The sequence below is a fragment of the Armigeres subalbatus genome, chromosome 1 (assembly GCF_024139115.2).
Source record: "Armigeres subalbatus isolate Guangzhou_Male chromosome 1, GZ_Asu_2, whole genome shotgun sequence".
In the NCBI taxonomy this organism is placed as follows: domain Eukaryota; kingdom Metazoa; phylum Arthropoda; class Insecta; order Diptera; family Culicidae; genus Armigeres; species Armigeres subalbatus.
The window spans coordinates 185,964,735-185,983,869 of NC_085139.1; the positions used below are offsets into that span (position 1 = coordinate 185,964,735).

General features: G+C 39.0%; 1 protein-coding gene across 3 annotated transcripts in view; it reads right to left on the bottom strand.

Annotated features, from left to right (window-relative positions):
- Positions 1–19,135, bottom strand: part of LOC134209089 (uncharacterized) — a 372,790-nt gene that overhangs the window by 60,305 nt on the left and 293,350 nt on the right. The gene's annotated exons all lie outside the window — the stretch shown is intronic.

Below are 19,135 nucleotides of genomic sequence, written 5' to 3' on the forward strand. Positions count from 1 at the left end.
TAAAAAAAATGTATTTATTACTACTGCCTTGGGATCAGTATATTATAGTAATAATTCCCATGAGGCAATCGGGAGTAACATTTGATGCAATATTTTTCATTTCCGTAATCGAGGAACCAGAATGACAAATACCTTACCGGTGCACAATCGAGAGAGACATACATTGGAATAATAGCAGCAAAACTATAGTTTTTTTTTTGTAAATATTTCGAAAACAATTCAATAAACAATTTCTAACTTGATTGTAGGTGACATAAATAATATTGTGGAATATGACATTTAAATTTTCCAATGTATCAAAAACAAGCAAGGCTATTATTATGATATTTTGTGTGTGTAAATTATGTAAAATATTAGTAGTACACTACCGAAATTTCAGCTCAATCGGTCATCGGGGAACAAAGTATTAGCAAACCAAATTTGACTATTTTGTGTAAAAATCGACATATGCATGCTATTATTCCAAACACCACTGAAGCTGAAATACCAAAACGCAATAAAATGTCGAGAAGCATAATACTCCTAGAAAAACTCCTGGGAATATTTCTGGAAGAAATTCCGGGGGTAGGGTTGACTAAAGTTTAAAAATTTTATGTTCGATTCGAAAGGAGTTCAGTGGAAATTTCTGAAGAATTCTCGAAGTAATTTATATAGAGTTCTCGGAGGAATTGCCGAAGAACTTCAGGCAGAATTTCAAGAGACATTCTTTGTTCTGGCGAACAAATCTAAATAATACGCAGGTACGTTTCTAAAAGAATTCATGGGAAAATTTCGTAAAAGCTCCTATGGAATTTCTGGACTCTAGAGAAATTTTCAAAGGGAATTTGGAGGAAATACTTCAGGAACTTCGGAAAGAATTCTTGCAGGAATCTCCAGAAGGATTATCTAAGGGAGTTCGCATGCACTCCCTGAGGAGCTTTGAAAGGAATTCCTGATGAAACTAAAGGAAACAATTATTGAAGAAACTTCCTGAGGAACTCATGAAAGAAATTTGATGGAAGTTTTGAAGGAATTCCGGGAATAAGCCTTCAAGGACCATTCCAAAAAAATCCTGGTGAAGCTTCTCGAAGCATTCCTGGAGAACTATTCCAATTATTTTCTGGTGGAACCTCCGGACAATTTTCTGGAAGAGCTTCTGGCGGAATTCCTGAGCATCTTCTAAAGTAAGTGATGGAGATATTTCCGGACGAATTTACGATGGAGCTTCAGGAGGAATTCATGGAGAAACTTCCGGAGGAATTCCTGGACGACTTGCAAAAGGAGTATCTGGAAGACTGGAGTAATTCTTGCAGGAAGTTCAGGAGAAATTTCTGGAGGAACGTAAAAGGAATTCGTGACGCAATTCCTGGAGAAGTGTCCGAAGGAATTCCTGACGGAACTTCCGGAGGAATTCCTGGAGCGACTTCCGGAAGAATTCCTGGAGCAACTTACGGAAGAATTCCTGGAGGACCTTCCGGAGGAATTCCTGGGAAACTTCCGGAGGAATTCCTGGAGGACCTTCCGGAGGAATTCCTGGGAAACTATTGGCGGAATTTCTAGATGATCTTTCGGAGGAATTTCTTGAGGAACTTCCGCAGGAATTCCTTGAGGAACTTCCGAAAAAAATTCTTAAGGAACTTCCGAAGGAATTCCTGGAGAAACTTCCGGAAGAACTCCAGGAGGTACTTCCGGAGAAATTCCTGTTGGTACTTCCATACAAATTCCTAAAGCAATTTCCGGAGAAATTCCTGCAGGAACTTCCAAAGGAATTCTCGAAGGAACTTCCAAAGGAATTCTCGAAGGAACTTCCGAAGGAATTTTTAGACGAACTTCCGGAAGAATTCCTAGAGGGTTACTTCAAGGGGAGTATCCGAAGAACTGCCCAGAGGAATTTCTTGAAAAACTCATCAAAACTCGTGGATGAACTTCCAGAGGAATTCATTAAGGAGTTTCCGGAAAATGTTTGACTCTTGAAATTAGGTCTCGCCGACTCAAGCCGCCGCCGATTACCAACGGTGTGACGCCACCACCCCGCTGCCGCTGGCTGAAAATTATCTATCACGTCGCCGCCAGTAAAATTTCATAAGGCTTGTTTGGCATAATGTCGTTTCGCACTTTCCACGCAGTGCGAAGAGTCAACGCAGAAACGGAATGGCACTTTAATAGAACAGTACAGGGTGCGGCAGAAAATAATGCGAAAATGTTTAGACGTGAATATTGGGTTAATTCGAGTAGCTAGTGATTAATTTCTGTTGAAAGTATACTTGTTTATGTTTACTTTTAAATGCCGCACCGAGAGATTGTTATTGTTTGATTGCAAATTTGTAAAAATGTACGCAAAAGAAGTTATTAATAGTTTGTTGTTTGCCCAGAAGACGCCAAATAAGATTGCTATGGTGGTGGGATGTCTTATGGCCACAATTTATCTCCTTAAAATGTCTCTGCATGATGAGTCTAAGCAGCGGAAGCCGAAAAGTGCTTTGCACGTATGCTAGGCGTAACAAAATCGACTCGCGGAAAGATTGCAGGTAAACTAGTGCGTTCCATCAGAAAACTTGACAAGGAAGTCAATTTTTTTTAGGAATCCATGCGAAAACCATCAAAGACGATTTGCATGTACCTTCCAAAGCTTGAGTCAAACGCCACTTGATTACGAACTGGGTATAGGAACTACGAGTGACTCGTTCAAAAAGATTGCTTTCCTTGTTAAAGAAGGAAAAAAGTATAATCTTGTTATCCAACGCGAAAAAGCTTTTCAGCATCGATGCCGCACGGACCAGATCATTTTAACGAAGAAAATTGTGGATGTTCTGGAGAAAGTAAAGTTTAAATTCCAAACCAATCCGGCTGTTTTCATGATGTTTAGCTTGGGGACATAAAACGGTTTGAAACTGCCACCTGTTTTCAATGATATTGGGGTTAAAATCAATACCAAATTGTTTATCGGTAGTTTAAAGGACGATACGATTGGAGCGTATGTTGAGCCACGAGCCTGCAAACTATCGCACCCTTGTGTAAAGACCCTAACGTCAGCCATAAGATGCACATGGCAGTCGATGTCGGAGGACTAGGTTCGAAGAGCGTGTTCTAGCTCCGGCATCGTCTTGAGAATATTATTAATAAAAATAAAGCACACATTCAGTAAATTTGTTTGAAAGGACCTTATAATGATAACTGAACTATAAATGTTAAGAATACTGCTTGGAGCAGTTCAAATGGGATTAAAAAGAAGTAGAACCATTTTTCGCATTATTTTCTGCCGCACCCTGTAGAAGACCCTAGTTGTTGACAATGTTGTTATGGAAACTCCACCGAAAGCATTGACGATACAGACAAGGAATCAGACATCTGTTTTCAAGTTCGTTCCAAGCACACGACTATGAAGACGGAAAACAAACAAATTAGGGCCGGCAAGCAACTCATCATCACGGGTTCGCGACGTTTGGCATAAGGACGTTAGGCATAAGTACGTTAGGCATAATGGACGTTAGGCATAACGGACGATAGGCATAATGTACGTTAGGCATAATGGACGTTTGGCATAATTCTGCCTTCTTTATGTCATAGGCTGTTCTTTGTGTCATTTTATGCCTAACGTACATTATGCCAAACGTACATTATGCCTATCGTCCGTTATGCATAACGTCCATTATGCCTAACGTCTTTATGCCTAACCTACTTATGCATAACGGGGTATATCCCATCATCACCGGAACGACCCGGAAAGTGAGTTAGAACGAGCGTGGGAAGCAACAATATGGCAGGATGGAGGACAACGTTTTGCGAGATGAACACCATCGGCTATACCTTCAAGAACGACCACGACCAGTGCGAGAGGGGAAAATACGAAGGAAAGACGCTGAGTTCCATCAAGCATCTTCTGCAGCATGATGCAATCGATTGGTTCGCTCGAACCACTTCAAATCGACTGTTATGAACGTGGAACGACTTCAAACGGAACATGTGTGAGAATTTTTGCCCAGTTGCTATTCGCAGATATGTACTTCGTCTGAAGACCAGCTTCGGGTTCTAAGGAAGGGACAAGTCGTTCGTGCTTTTTCGTTTTGTGGAAACAACACTGAGGAATAAATATTTTTCTGGTGAACAACTGAAGAACTGGAGAAAACGAAGAATAGTATAAACGAGAACGATGCAACTGGAAGAAATGGTTGAAGTATGTACCGGATACGACGAAACACGAATGCTCTCGAACAAGCATTGCCGAATACCGATTTCGTACAGTGCGCTACTGGAGCAGAATTTTACTACGCCTGTAATCGTCAACAGAGCGGCGACACTACCGGCGCAACAACAACGGCCCCACCGTTACAACTGAGTTCACGTGGTGAAAGTTACCGTTCCACATTAATAATGATCCCGTAGAGCAGAAGAATGCACTGAAGCTGAACCTACAGAGTCAAACCTGGCGTCAGAACAACACGTCACGAAACGGTCAACTCAGATTTGTGGATATTCGTCTACCCAAAGAAGGTCACCAGCGGTTCAGAAGTAGACAACCACCCAATCGATTCGAAAATTTCCTATAGCGGAATCAGGAAGGCTAGCACGTACAAGGCTGTAGGAACACAGCATCGATGTCGAAAACACGCTACCTCACAAACAAAGGCATTTCTTCATATCGCCGTACTTTCTGCAAGAGGTGAACAAGGAGATCGACCAAATGATAGTGCTTGAAATATTGAAGAGGCATAGTTTTTCCTCGTATAACAAACCGTTGATTGCAGTCAAGATGTAGATAGTATCATGTGTGCCTGGATGCTCGACATCTTAACTTCATCATGGCGAACAAAGTCAAACCTTAGCGCGGCTGATGACCCACCTGAATCAACATCGAAGAAAATCCGATCCGATAAATTTTTTCTTCCAAAAAATGTCGGTGTCGTAGAGGAAATACTCCATCACCGAATACGAATGTTTGGCGGAGATCCGAACGATCGGAAAGTCTCAACGTGGTGGGATGAAAACCCCAACAGCGTTGATGAGCCGATGGTTACTATGGCTAAATGCGTTCGACTTTGAGATTCGTTATCGAAAAGGATCCATCAACGTGGTACCGGATGCGCTCTCCAGAATAATAGCCGAAGTAGTATTCACGGTGGACAAGGTGCTGGATCCGTGGTACAAGAAACTTCTGGATAGAATAAGCAGTGAAGGAGACTAGTTTCCTGATTTCCTTATGGCCAATGATACTCCGTTTAAAAAAACTGTTGTTGTGTCGGATGAAAGATGAAGAAAGAAGCAAGACTATAGTTGGTTCGGAAATTCCACGGAGAGTCGATGAATGCGTACCTACAAAACTTGACACAAACTACAAGCCCATTGCCACTGGCCACAGATGCAGCAGGAGATTAAAGATTATGCGAGAAACTGTGCAACGTACAATAGTTGCAAAACACCAGAAGTGACGATGGTACCGCAATTGGGGAAACCCAACGCGGAGATAATTCCGTGGGAGATGATATCAATGGATATCTTTGGTTCACTTACACAGTTCAAGTGGAGAAACACGGTGTTGTTGGTGATAGTAGGTTGGGTGTACGTGCAAGTATTTCAAGTCAATGCGCAAAGCCGATTCGCGGAATACGGTGGAGTTTCTGGAAGAGGAAGTATGTCTTAGATTCATTAGACCGCGGCTGATACTGTCGGACAACTAGAAGCAGTTCAAAACGATGGTCCTCAAATCCTGGTTAGCATAGGATAAGATCGGCTACATGAATACGACCAACTATTCGCCAAAAGCAAACCATCGCGTCGTAGTCACATGTATTCGAACGTTGCGAATGGGACGACAAGTTACCGACGAGCAACGCAGCAATACACGAAGCAATGGGTGTAACTCCACACGAATCCAACTTTGGACGCATTCTTGTGCTGCACATGGAACTCTACATGCAGCAAGCGTTGAACAAGGCGGAAGATTTAAAGGCCTTCTGAGCGGCCGTATAGATTGTCGGCGATTCGCCGTATAACCACGAGCGTGTGAAGCAGCGATACAACCTACCCACGCGAGCGGTATCGTTCGGAGATCTGGTTTGACGTCGGACATTCATCTTATCATCGAAGGTGGACCAAATCAACAGCAAGCTAGAGCCTATTTTTTTCTAGCCATCATTAGGGAAGTCCTTGAAACGAACCCGTACATGTTAGAAGAAGTGTGTTTGAGTGGAAAAAAGTGCGATTCTGTACGATGTACGTAGGCAATGCTTACCAACAAGAAGCAAAAGTTGCTGTTAAACATCAATGGGAAGCAACGGCGACGAAGGAAGTGAAGAAGCAGTAACAAATTTCTCAACCGAGCGAGATTCCATAACCTTATCAAGCTAAATAAACAGACAAAGTATGTGGACCTGAGTAATGCACTCACGACAATCCGTCGCCAAGATAAAAGATAAAAAGAGATAAAAAGCACAACGAACAACTTTAATAAAAAGCAAAGGAACAACTTTAATAAACTCCACCTCGACAATCAATCGGCAAGATATCAACCAAAAGAGGATCAACGTCCTAGTGCATAGGGAGACCGAAGCGGTTGCTTAACAATGCGGTTCATCAACATTGCCGTCGCGCCAGGCAATGGGCCACAACACCACATTCCACGGTATCGATGAGAAAAAAAAAGTTGGTGCAGACGAATCGGCTATGCAAGAAAAAGTGCTTCATTTAGCGCGGAGTGGTATCATATTCGACAAGTCGACGTTTTAATATTTGTTCACAAAACCACATACGTTATTTTGAATAAAGCACTGAGAATTGTTTACAGCGACAGTACGCTAATAAACTGGGACAGTTTTCCCACCCGCTTTTGGCAGACCAGCTTGGACCATCGCCTCAACAGTTAGCTGCTATACAAGTTGTCACAAGGGAGTTTCCAACATTCTTTGGAAATCTGATTCATTGACCACTGTTTATAAGCAGCTACCGGCACTCTACGGAGACGGGTACGGGTACAATAATTCTGAAAATCTGCTGTGCCTTCAAAAGAATTTTCTAGGTAGTGCCAAGGAATCGACAGTGTTCCAATTTGCAAGAAAATTAAGGCCACAGATTTCAAGCAATATGATCGCTAAATATCTGGCAACACTTTGTCCGAAAACTGATCGGTTGGAAACCCTTGTAAACATCGGCCTGGTGGTACAAAATCTTTGCGGCATTTCAAAGCAGTCGGGACGGAGAGACTTTTAGCAAATTTGATTTAATTACAGAAACTGGTGGATAGCAACGCTAAAGCTAAGCTCTCTACCAAGAACAAGTTGCAGTAGTGACTACGTGGCTATTCGGATGCAAATCGGCTCGAAGACATGGAGAAAACTGAGATGGTGGTAAGTAGAAGGAAAGGGTTGGCGGAGTGTACAGTATCAGATCGAGTTCCGTTTGCAGCGTCGACAGTCATCAAATCGAAAACTGTTCATCATTCAAAGCGTTGGACCTGAATGGCCGATGGAAAAAGATGAAGATTCAAAAGGAACGGTCTGTGAAATCAACGAATGCTCTAAGCGACATTATCGTTTGTTGCATTTCTACCAAAAGCGTCCAAAACTATCAAAACCACTGCTACAGTACATCGTCATCGTCACTAGCCGTCTGCTATGCTTTTCCGTATTCTAGCCGTCACTTTGTTTAGAGGCAAAGGATACTTGTATATTTCCAGACGATGGATCTTCGGCGACGCTTTTAAAGCGGTCGATTGCTGAGGCTGTTGACGCTAGTTGCAGTACCAGCCTTCAGAAGTGTACACAGTTAATAACCTCAGTCTACCGCAGCAGTCCATGAATTATGCAGAGTTCGCTTCTCGATTTCCACATCCCAGATAGCCTCCAGTGCAAAGGTTTAGGTCCGCAGTGTCAGGAGTTCTGACGAGTAATCTGCATGCTGAAGGAACCACACGCAAAATGCTTCGACTGGTCATGGTCCTTTAGAATTTGTGGCGTCATCTGTGGTCTCATAAAATCCAGATGGAAGCAGATGGAAGATTCTTCAACCGTTTGCTCGTGGATTCAATCAGATACTCGAAGATATAAACAGTTTGTTGTGTTGAATGTTTCGTATGTCGAATGCTGAAGGTAGACTTCGAAGATCAACGTAGCAGATGAATCCCAAAAATAGGAGAAAGGTCTGTCATGCAATATTGACTGTCACTGGTTTCATGATGTTGAATAACTCTTTAGCAGCGGAGGTGATTGTTGGACAATTACGGAAGAAGCTATGGATCAAAATGACACTAAACTGCAATAAATGTAGGCTTCTTAGCCACCATATCAGACAATCAGACACGACAATCATTGCAAGATGTTCGTGGCTTATGGGAATGTTGCGTCCTGTGACACATATTTACGCATCTAAATGTATAGTCGTCCTACGGACGAAGTCGGCGTGACCTGTGAGCAAAGCAAGAAAGCATAGAGAACGCTATGGATGATGGCTCAGTCTGAAGAAGTAGCGGTACTCAAGCAGAATTTGAATCAAAGCAGTAATCAACAGAAGCAAAGGAAGGCATATAGTTATCTACCCCAACTGATTGACTTCTATCATCGATCATGCTAATGAAAAATTAGAAATTCCACATGGTTGAGAGTGCAAGTTCTCATTTTTGGCGTTGTGGCGTTTTAAAAGTAGAACAAAGTGCAATGTAGCGATTGGTTGGTCTATTCGCCTGATTTACGGTCAGAGCTATTCACTTTGAGATAGTCGCCAGTTTGTCCATCGATGTATGCAAGATGGCGATTAGAAGATTTATTGCACGACGAAGCTCTTCTCGGAAAATTTACTCCGAGAATAGTACGAACTTTGTAGGAGCGAGCGAATTGTGTTTTGTGTTTTTGCTTCGATATCAGTTGAAATTCAATTCTATTGGTCCATATTATGAGTTACCTAATGCTGATTGATAGAATATCTTAAAACTAATAAAATTAGAAACTAGCCAGCCCTGGCTTGAAGATCTCTCAAATGAAGATAAAATTGAGTATAGAACCACCTTTCTGAAAAATCAAATACGAGAAAAAAATGAGACTGCATTTTCATATTTTGATATATTTTTGGCATCAAACAAAATTTCGATTTTTGGAAAGTGTTATTTCAAAATGCTAATTTCAAATCGTGTTCTCATTTGATCTGCTTGCTATAAGTTGCATTCGACTGGAATTAATTCTATTGATGAGCGATTATAGCAATTACAAAAAAAATCAGATTCAAAAATTTTAGTTCTGCGTGAAAGGAGATCGAACTACATACAAATGTTAAAAGCCATATTTTTTTTGAAAAATTAATTGGACTCGTAATTCTTTCCATAGAAAAATGGCTTACCGCTGCTTGTGGGAAATGTGTGCGTTTTTTTATCTTGCACAAAAAGACTGGATGAAAATTTTCCATCCTAACCGCGCGCTAACAATTTATTTTTATAGTCGGTAGCAACAGTTTTTCTTTGATTTCTGCAGCGCGATCCTCCCGACGACAGCCAACGCCAACGGTCAAGTCACTGCCGCTGCCGCCGCCGCCGTACGCTGGGCCAGAGCCAGCAATGGTGGTTAAAATTATTCCTCATCATCATACAAGAGGAGTTTTTCCCGACGCAATTCTGTCCGCGTGGCTCAATCAATGCATCTACCTTTCCTAGACTAGCAGTCTGAATAGCGGAACCATAACTGGTGCATTCGAGTTTCACTAACAGAAAGGTATTGGAATGGGATAGTAGAACATATTTTGTTTTATAATAGAAAATATAAAACTAATATACGTTGATAAATGTAGGTTAAAACTTTTTGAGGAGATCGCAATGAATCAATAAACAATAAACATGCTGGAGAAGTAGATTTAGTAGAGTCCTTTATCGTATAGCTCCTATGTTCATCCGATCATGAACAAAGCAATGCAGAAAAATGATTTGATCCACATTTTTGTGATTTTTTAAGCAGTGAGCACGCATGTTAGCAAAAAGAAGCGACGAGTTTTGTGTTGTACATATTTATTTCTTTTGCGATGAGAAGAGTTTTCGATTAGATGGAAATGGGAACCGTTCTCCTATATGGCTTCTAAATTAGATAGCCTAATCAAGGAAATAAAATTTGAATTGATTAGTGAATTCACTTATCACTTATGGTGAGTTTAATCATTCCGATTTTTTCTCCACTCACCCGCTATCAAAGGAGCTCAAAGCTTGGTTGAAAAAAATCGCCACAACTCACACGTGCGCATGAATAGGAAGCGGAAAATCTCTGCTTTTGATTGCACATTTATTGAAATAGATTAATTTTCAACTTGTGCGTTGGGTCCGGCACAGATGCGGTGTGGTCCGGTCACGATTCATCGTCCTCGTCGCCGGTCGTTATCGCACCATAGAATGGGGGAGCAGTATTTTTGCCTGCGGCCACCGCTGCACTTTTCAACGCTAAACATTAAACCCATCATTGCTGCCATCATCATCGTCGTCGTCGTCGTCATGGAGAAGGAAAAATGGTCTGATAAAATGCAACCTGCACTATCATCATCGGGGGAGATTGTTCCGATCTGGAAAGTTCTGGCATGGCTGAATTGACGCTCAAGCAAACTAAGAAATGATCATTTTTAAATAAGGATTAAATGTTTCTTAATGGTTTCTAGGCGAAGTTTCGAATAATATGTACAAGTGCCAACTGCTAGCTAACTATCCGAGTTATGTTTACTAATACACGCAGGGGTTAGACAAAAAGGTTGAAAAAGGCAAAATTTTGGATAAATTCCGATATCGATACAAATAGAAATTCTTCTAGTTTTCTGTCTTTTTCTGTATTTTGGATAGGTCCACGGACACCGGAGATGTTCCGGTATTTCTAAGGTTATTTTGCTTCTTATTATTTGTGACGTGAATATTCTCTCAGAAACTAGAATTGATTTTTCGAATGTTTCTGAAAGCATCGTCTAGCAAAGACATGAAGTTTAATACCCATATTTTTATAATTTCGATCTAGGGGAACGGTTCGGCACTTCATTCCATAGCTCCTATTTCCATCCTATCAAAAACAAAGCAATGAAAAAGAAATTGGATTGTTTCTTATTTTTGTGATTTTTTCCACCAGTGAGCACGTGTGTTAGCAAAAAGAAGCGACGAGATTGGTGCTGTATTTCCTTGTTTTGCGATCAGATTAATATATGTTCAGTAGACTGGCCCAGATTATTATGGGGAGAAAAAAATGTTGTCGAATTCCACGGGGCACCCCCCAGAATTGTGTCTTTGGGTGAGAAAATCAATCTCTGAAAATTTCAGCTCAATCGCTTGTTGCATAAGCTGGCGCATTTGATTTGAAGTTTGTATGGGGATTTCAGCCAAAATGTATGGGAAAATACACCTCCGTCACTCATTCGATCTGGAAATTGGTTCTGATTGCTCGATTGACCTCAGAATGGCAAAAACGGCAGTTGGTATGCTACAGAACAATTTCACAGAATGATGATTAAATGATTAAATGAACTTTTATATAATTTTCGGCTGAATTATTAGGAGCTGATTTGTGTATTTTTGGGTTTTTTTTTATCGAATCGCATCAGCCGAAACCCATTTAAAAGTTCATTTAATCATCATACAATGTTCTGTGAAATTGTTCTGTAGCATACCAATGGCCGTTTTTGCAATTCTGAGGTCAATCGAGCAATCAGAACCAATGTCCAGATCGAATGAGTGACGGAGGTGTATTTTCCTATACATTTTGGCTGAAATCCCCATACAAACTTCAAATCAAATGCGCCAGCTTATGCAACAAGCGATTGAGCTGAAATTTTCAGAGATTGATTTTCTCACCCAAAGACACAATCCTGGGGGGTGCCCCGTGGAATTAGACAACTTTTTGTTTCCTGGGCCAGTCTAATGTTCAGTGAGATGAAAAACGGAACAGTTCACCTATTATCATTTGATCACATTTCCGGTACCGGTTTTACGGAAATGGTCATATCTCTGTGTATAATGGCAAGAATTTCGTCGTGCAATGGTTCAAGTTTTTCTAAAATCGGATTATCTTCAAATAAAATTATGCTAATATGAATTTCGAAATCCCTGTTTGATCACTATGCATGAAGAGAGGTTGTTTAGGCGAAAGCCGTTTTCCCGACAGTAATTTGATCGAATATGCCATTTGGCCGAACAAACTATTAGGCCGAAAACCATCTGACCGAAAGTCATTCGTCCAAAAAAGTCGTTTGGCCGAAATGGACATACGGCCGAAAATGTCAATCGGCCGAACTGGTCATTTGAACGAAAAGGACGGTTGACTAAATAATGGAGATGAGTGAGAAATGAGACGTCCCACTTCTCACTCATAATTTCTTTTTACTCATTTCAAACTTTCCACTTTTTACAAGTGAATATCGGGATCCGAGAGAGAAGTGAGAAGTAAATTGTAACACTTGCTTCTCATTTCATTTTTTTTCATTCATCACTTTTCACTGTGAAAAATGAGCAGTGAGAAGTGAAAGTGAGAATTAAGGAGTAACCCGTCTTACTCTTCATTTCTCATTTCTTACTTTCTTATTCCCTTCTCAATTATCATTAAACACTTCACACTTTTCACATCATCTACTGTTCAGCCAAACGACAATTTTGACCATATTCTCGGTTGTACGATCGTTCGACCTAATGAAATTTTCGGCCATAAGTTCTGTACGGCCAAACGACATTTTCGACCGTGTTGGGTCTCCGTGTCTCCTATACAAAAATCGTTTTTGGGTTGAACTTACAGCTTTTTTGTTACCTCTTGGAGTATGCACAAGAAAGGCAAAACGATAAACCACAGACAAACAGACATAATAATCGGAAAATTCTCATCGTTCAGTGGTTTAAATAATCGATCAATCGTGGCGCACGCATAGGATTTGTTCGAGTTTGACGTAGGCTCGTTACCGACACCTGGTTCGTGATTTGCCCAACTTAGTAGTGAAAACAGATGTCAGAAGCAAGGTTTGTACTTTTTTCTTTCGGTGAGATGACAACAAGCGATTTTCGGGCCGAAGGTGAATCTTTTTTCGAAGTCGGTGGCGAGAAACGTTTTTCTCTTGCTACATTTTTGCACCTGAAAGATAAACGAAAATCGTGCCAATTCAATGATTTTTCTTTTCGTTTCAACATTCTTGCGCCTCACTCATTTTACGCAAGAATTTGCGGTGGGCATTTATAAAAAAAAAGTATGACCGAAACGGGGTTCGAACTCAGAACACCGACAAGAATAGCACTGGGTTGCGCTATCTCTAGCCACATCACCACATCAGCAACTTATTGCGAGAAGTTTATTTGTTTTATAGATGCTACTCTTGTTTGCATTGGTGAAGGAACGGAAAGGACGAAAGAAGGGCAAATCAATTTTTCGCGGCACTTACATTGAGGGAAAAATAGTTTTCTCTCATCGGGCATTTTTTCTTTTCCGCAAAATTATTTCTCGGCAAAAATGAGCGTGAGTGAGCATCCTCTGCTGGTGAGAATGAGTGAGCATTACGATCCTTGGTCATAAAGGTGTTTCTTCGACGATGAATCTGATGAGTAAATATTCAATGTGTAATGTCCGTTTGTCTGCTGATCTGAAGCTGCGCTAAAACTTTGTAGAAAATTACATGTCAGTATTCCTAGAAACAATGTGTTTTGTTATAAGAAAATCGTCTGTATCTTGTTCCGTTATCGAGTTAGTTCCGTTAATATCAATTTACTTGGAAAATGAACTTGAACTTGAGATAAAAAATATATATCTCCATTTTTTTGACATTATAAAAAATATGAATCGCTCTTTCAAATGCCGTGTAAACATATTTTTTTGGTCTACCCTAATCGGAGACATCAACTTTTGAAAAAAAACCAGATTAATCCACCTAGCGTTGGTGGTGCCTTTCTCGCATTTAGTTAAGACACCAACCTTATGCGGGGTTTAAATGGTCCGATGTACCATTTTCTTCATAACTTTTAAACGCAATGACCGATCGTTATAAAATTCAATAGTGATCAACAAGGCTTTGTCCCCTGCCGAATGAAACTTGTTGCGAGAAAATCGGTTAAGGTTTACTATACGAAAAGTTGTCTAATGTTTTTATAGCTTTTGTGCACACACATACATACACATACATACACACACACACACACACACACGGACAGACAGACATGTGCTCAGCTCGTCGAGCTGAGTCGATTGGTATATAATACTATGGGTCTCAGAGGCTTCTATAAAAAGTTCGTTTGCGGAGTGAAATGATAGCCTTTCGGTACAACTTTGTTGTACGAGAAAGGCAAAAATGTAATTTTGACAGAAAAACGAATATAACTTTTGATCGGCTGAAGTCACCTGGAGGCGCCGCCGCCGACAGTTTTTGGCATGCCACCGCCGCCGCCGTTTAAAATTTTGTCTAGCCGCTGACCTATATTTTCCACGCCGATTCAAATTTGAAGAAGTCCGCAGAATTATATTTATATAATTATAATTTCCATAGAACTTCCCGAATGATCCCCACATCATCACGTTGGAACCCCAGAGAACTTTTCGTGAAAATACCAATGATTTCCTTGAGAATTACCGTTGAAATTCCGAAAACCTCTACGTAAAAACTTATAAAAACTGTGAGTGGAAATTCCGAAGAATTTCTCGCTGAAATAGATTTTTTGTCGTTTGGCAGAAAGTAATTTGGCCGAAAGCCACAAGGCCGAAAGTTGTTAGGCCGAATATGTAGTTTGACCAAGCACATCATTTGACCGAAGTCCATCTAGCCCAAAGTTATTTGGTCGAAAATGTCATTTGGTCGACGACCCTTTCCTGTTTTAAATGTTTTCCAATGGAACTTTTGAAGAATTTCTTATGGACAATACAAAGAACCTCCCGTAGAAATCCAAAATCCTTCCGGAAAAATTTTCGTTGAAATACTGAACATTTTCCGTGAAAATTCGAAAATTTCACTTATAAATTCTGAATTTTAGTGGAACAATTGTAAAAACAAAATTCCCTAATTTTTCCAGTTTTTTTTCAGGTCATCTTTTTCTTCTTATTGGCAGAGGTTGCATATCCCACTAGCACATAGCCGCATCGCAGTTTAGTGTTAACTAAGCACTTCCACTGTTATTAAATGCGCGGTTTATCTAAGCCGGGTTACCATTTTTCATTTATATATAGTGAGGCCAAAACGATGATACATTTATATGCCCAGGAAGGTCAAAAAAAATCCAACCCGAAAATTTCCTAGACCTGATCGGGTATCGAACCTAGTCACCTTCTGCATGGTTTTTCTTAATGGCCCTAACTCGTAAATTAGTTCATCCAGAAATTGCTTCAATCATTCAATCAAAAATTCGTTCAGCTACTTCTTCGAAAATTCCTCCAGGAAATGAAATTGGAAATTCCTTCAAAGAGACATTCTAAGAATTGCTTCAAAAAAAATCCCTCAGGAATTCCTTCGGAACTTCCTGCAGAATTCCATAAAAAACATCTTTTAGGGTATCCTTCGTAAAATACTTTGGAGATTTTTGCAGATATTCTTTTAAAATTTCTTCGAAAATTCGATCGATTTTAATTAGTAATTTCTTTAGATGAACTTTAGTAAACTTCTTCAAGAATTGTTCCGGAAATTTGTTTGGAACTTTCTTCGAGAATAACTTCAGAACTTCTTACGGATATTCCTTCAGAAAATCATTTGACGATTCCTTTGTAAATTCTGTTACGAGTTTCTTTAGCACATTCCTCGGAAATTTTAATGTCTTTATTAAAATGGAACTATGATTTGGTATTTTTTTCACTCATGGGCGTACAAAATCGCAGTTTTTACGAAAACTTTAAAAAACACCTTAAGGAATTGTTCTGGATGTTTTTAGGAAAATTCCTTCGGAAATTCCTTTAAGAATTTCTTTGGAATTTTTAATAAATTCCTTCAAGAATTTCTTTGGAAGTTATTTCTAGTATTCCTAGAGGAGATTATTTTCGGTATTCGCTTTGAGGAATTCCTTCAGTAACTTCTCCAGAAATTTTTCCGATCATTGCTGAAGAACTTCTCTTTTACATATGCCTTTGAACATTCGGAAATTGATTTCGAAATTCCTTCGAGAATTTATTCATAAATTCATTTTGGAATCCTTCTGAGGAATTCTTTGATTATTTTTTTTTTAATTAGTTCGAGAATACCTTTAGAAATTCTTTTGAAAATTCTACTGGGAATTCCTTGGAAAATCCATTCGATATTTCATCCAAAAATTCCTTAACAGAAATCCTCCACAATTTCCTTTAGATTTTTTTCTTGGATCTCTTCATGTTCTACCGCGGGAATTCTTTAAAAAATCCTTTCAAAAATTCCTCCTGAATTACCTTTAGAAATTCCTCGGGGAATTCATTCGGGGCTTATCTTGAAAATTCCCCCAGGAATAATTTAGAAAATTACGCTTATAACTCCTAGGACACGTGATTCCTTTGTAAAACCATCCGAAAATTCTTTTAAAAATTGATCCAGAAATTTCTCCGAAAGTTCTTCCAGGCTTCAGGTCAGCCTTGAAATCCTTAATTATTATATATTTTTTAATACATTCATAAAGAGTTTCCGAGCGAATTCTCAGAAGATTTTACAAGAAAAGCCTAATTGATTTCCCGAATAAATGCTTAGCTCTCTTTAGATATTGCTTCGGGAATTATTCAAGAATTCCTTTGAAGCTGGATAAATGTTTTTTTGTCCATAGATCGGAACAACAATTCATACGTGTTCAATGCTTAAATTGTTTATTTTGTTTTCATGTTTGACAGTTTCCTAAATTTAAAAATCTCGTGCCAATTATAACAAATTTCCTATGGAAACTCTTAACAATTTCCATTGAAATCGATTTTTTTTCTCATTTTGAAAAATTTCCAGCGGGAAATTTCTGGTGAAAACTCCAGCGAGTTTCCCGTAAAAACTCCTTAGAGTCTCCCGTGGATGTTCCGAAAAATGTTCAGTGTAAATTTGACAAAATATTTTGTTGAGTATTCTGGAGTACAAAATTTAGAACAATTTCTCATGAAAATTCTGAAAAGTTTCTCATGCTAATTTTGAATTATTTTCCCCTGAAATTCCAAACAATTTTCCTTGGAAATTATAAAGAGATGCAAAGTAGGTCCTATGGAAAATTTGAAAAAAAAATATTCTGGAAAAGATGCTTCCGTTGATGTCGAAATGTTGATGATGAAAATATCCCGAAAAAATGAAAAAAAATCTTTGAGAACGTTGTAAAAAAAATCACCACGCCGCCGCCGCCGGTTAAAATGGCTTTCGGCGTGACGCCGAAAATGCCGCCGCCGCCGACCAAATTTCTGACAAACGCCGCCGCCGTCGATTTTCGGACCGGCACACACCTCTACCGGAGACGACTTTTCCAAAAAATCGAAAACAAAAAAAAAATCAAAAATATTTTTTTTGGGGACAACCTAATCCAAATAGGTAAAATTGCTCTACATCAGCCAACTTAAGAGCTACAGAAAAAGCTTTTTGAGATACAACTTTGTAGAACATTACATGTCAGTATTCCGAGAAATAAAAACAAATTCTAACTTTTTTTATATAATGGGCCACCCTATTTTTGATAGCACCATAATGATGGCCTTACTATTCCGGACAATTTTGTAGAACTACAATTTTTTCTAAAAAATATAGTTTTGGTGTAAAATGCATCTTTCCGCGTAAATCTGTATCCTGGACCACAGTGCATTGTTTACACAAACAAAAAAAAATGCAGTTATTTTTCTTTATCTTATCCTATCTATAAAAAATATACCCGGTTGTGGTTTCGGAGCCGCTAGAAACTGTGGATTTTTTTATCGTTTCACATATATAAACACAGCTGATTATAAGTCGAATCGATTGGTGAAAATATCTTACAAATCGGTCAAACCCGATCTTGAATTATATGGCCTCAAAATAAGGAAACATCCATAAGTTACGTAACGCGTAGAGGGAGGAGGGTGTTGCCTAAAGTGTGACGACCCATAAAAAAATTTTTGGATGCTTCATTCAGTGTAACCCTTATGTGTTAAAGCGGGTGTTAAAAATTACAACTTTCTGCCTTACGTAATTACTGGACCTTTCCTTAATAAAAAGTCCTTTTTATATGAACTGAAGAGGCGAAATATAGTTGTTGACGAACATAACTGAAATCTGACCAAAATTCATATGGGACTGATATGCGCGCGATCAGAGGCAACTTATTCTTTCGAATTATTTATATCGGAGGCAAAAGAAAAATATAACTATGTATGAGATATAGAAGAATTTAACCTCCAACAGCTGATTTATAGCCGCGCTCTATAACCACCCCACCATTACAATCACATACAAGAAGTTCGAAAAACAATGATTCAAATTAGATTTAAGCGACTGTTGCATAGCTTGCTTACTTTGGATTCCTTTGCACTCGTAACATGATCCTGTAGGCATAAAAGTTTTAGTTGTAGGAATAAGACGGTGCTTCTTTTGAATGGAAGTTATAAGCAAAGGGAGTTATTTTGCATTTAACCTTTTCAAATCACTTTAAGAATTAGATCAAGCAAACCGAGTGATAGTCAGGTTCTTAAAAAATAGCAAAACAGAAAAAAAACACACAATTTCCCGTTAAAAAATATCTCGATTTATTGTCTCGGTCAATTCTTCGATGTTTTTAAACCTAAGGTAATTTTTTATATTAAAAATAAGTTCATCACTGCATTCTTCGACATGTTTAAGGTCAATTCACTCAAACATTATTTACATTTAAAAAAATTAAAAATTAAAAAAAATAAAAAACTAAAAATTGCTGCGCGTTTGAATAGTCCTGAAGAATTGGCCTGACATTGGTTCAAAATTGGTCCAAAGGCAAAACATTAAAAAGAGCACATTTTTTATTTTCTTGTTAAAAACTTATAAAAATAGTTAAAGGCGTCGAAAAACATTTTTTTTTGTGAAATCTTACCTTAAATAAATTGAAGAATCGATCACGCGTATAACAGTTTTTGACGGGAAGGGTCAATTGCTAATAAATAATTTCTCGATAATCTCCCTATCTTAAAACCCTCCCATTTCAATGTGAACAGTCCTATTGTAAACAATACCAACGCCTGACGCGTTCGAAGTCTCATACTTGACGGCAATGAATACTCGCGTTAACGGAGGTCAAGTAGATATTCTTCCTTGTTATTATTACAAGCAGTTGAGTTGA